Consider the following 2,074-nt stretch of genomic DNA (forward strand, 5'->3'; position numbering starts at 1 on the left):
AAAAGTTGTTCTGCAAAACATCATCTTTACATACTTGGTACTGGAGCTGGACATAATCTGATTGTGTAAACAGCCATGCTTAGTCCCTRAGGAATGCTCATGTGCTACAATAATTCTGCACATTTGCCACTGGTATTTATCAGCTCAGGGCTTCAGTTTTAGGTGCAAACTCTCCAATATCACAAAGGTTTTAATGTTTGATTAGAGGAAGCTATCTCTAGATAGGCAAATAGTTTGAAAATTAAGTTCCTTAACAGATAAAACATATACATATATATATACATATATACACACATATAGATATATATATGTGTGTGTGTATGTATGTGTATGCATGTATGTATATGTGGGTGTGTATATATATGTATGCATATGTATATATGTAAAAACAAAACAAAACAACAACAACAACAACAACAACAACAAAAAACCTAACCAACTAAATAACCCACTCACAGGTAATTTTATCCTTGAGCCTGGCAGAGTGTCTCAATATAGTTCTTGACATGGAACCTATTTTAATGAGGTTTGTAGTAGGCTGCTTCTGCAGATTCCTTGCAGTCCTATTTCACAATGAGTCGCTGGAGACTCACTTAAAGTTGGACAGAAATCCATGTGTTCAAATGAAATCTGTTGGAGATATATCTGCTCTTGGGGCAAGCATCTCAGGCCACAAGACAAACATTAATTTCAACATCATAATGTTTGCTTCCTTTTCTTGTTTCAAAATACTCACAGAAGCAAGTTTTATGTTAAAAAATAAAAATAASGTACTGACATTCCCAGGGAAATAGCTGCATATTTGCCAGAGAGCAGAAATCAGAGAGCACAGCTGTTTGGAAGCAGCAACATATGAAGCAAGGATGGAAAAAAAAAAAGTACCTTCATTACTCACACGCAATAGATATAACAGTTAAAACGTTATGTTTAGATGAAGATGTAAAGTTGCCTGGTGGATCCTTTGACAAGGTTACTTGCCAGTTTGTTAAGGACATGAATTTACTCTGCACTTACCCTCAGGTTTACTGTTCACTGGGCTAACATTAACAGGAGGCATTGCAGAGTGACCTTTTCAGTCTCTTGCAGTTTGCATTATTCTTGGGCATTTTAGTAAAGGAAGAGCATTAGCACTGGCCTTAGGGGAGATGAGCCAGTTCTACTTCTCCTCCCAGGTGAAGAGAATGTGGCTCTTTTTATGTCTCAGTATGATGGGATGAACTGAACAACACCCTGACCTCTGAGATACCATTTCCTACCACCTTAAAAACCTTATGTTCCTGGTAAGAGMTCTGAAAACTTGGAAGGAATCTGGGTGAGCTGAGAAGGGCATGCTGGTTCCTCCTGARTGAGGATGCCTGAAGCTTAGTCACCATTGATTATCTTCCTGAGGAAAGCTGCAGGACTCCCAGAAGCAGGAAAGCAAGGCTTCAAACACCCACACAGGAGGCTAACAGGGATTTCCAATCTTATTCGAGAAAAGTCTGGCAATGGATGTTAATGGAACTAATCCTTGGACAGATTTTATAGGAAAGTAAGGAGATAAGTTACRTGCCAGCACAGTGTAAATAGAGGAGCATAATGGTGACATGAATTAATGAGATGTAATGAAGTGCTAAGCACTGCCATTACTGCTTCTTCCCAGCGTGTCTTAAACAGCTGCAGCTGCTGCTGAAACAACTTGCAATAGAGCTTTTTTTTTTTAAGAGTTTAGTAAAAATTGCACAGGGTTTTACAATAAGMTGACAGTTTATAAATTCTATTTCAATTCCCCCATTATACAATATACACACTTCATTTTACTATTTGACAGTACATGTTCACTCAACTAAATCGCGCAGAATAAATCACCCTCTCTGTTCTCATGTCATAGCTCTGTATCAAGGGATAAATCACTGCACTTTGAGGCYGCCTTGAATGAATAGAGAGTACCTGTCTGAAAACTATCTGCACTCCAAAATAAGCCCAGAGCTCCTAGAGAACCTAAATTGATATAGCCCCATTTATGTGCAAATGATGGGAGATGAATTCCCACTGATAATATTGGTGTGATGCATTACAGGGAAAAAAAAAAAAA

The sequence above is a fragment of the Malurus melanocephalus genome, unplaced genomic scaffold (genome assembly GCF_030028575.1).
Source record: "Malurus melanocephalus ecotype Western Australia unplaced genomic scaffold, MMel_1.1 scaffold_313, whole genome shotgun sequence".
Lineage (NCBI taxonomy): Eukaryota > Metazoa > Chordata > Aves > Passeriformes > Maluridae > Malurus > Malurus melanocephalus.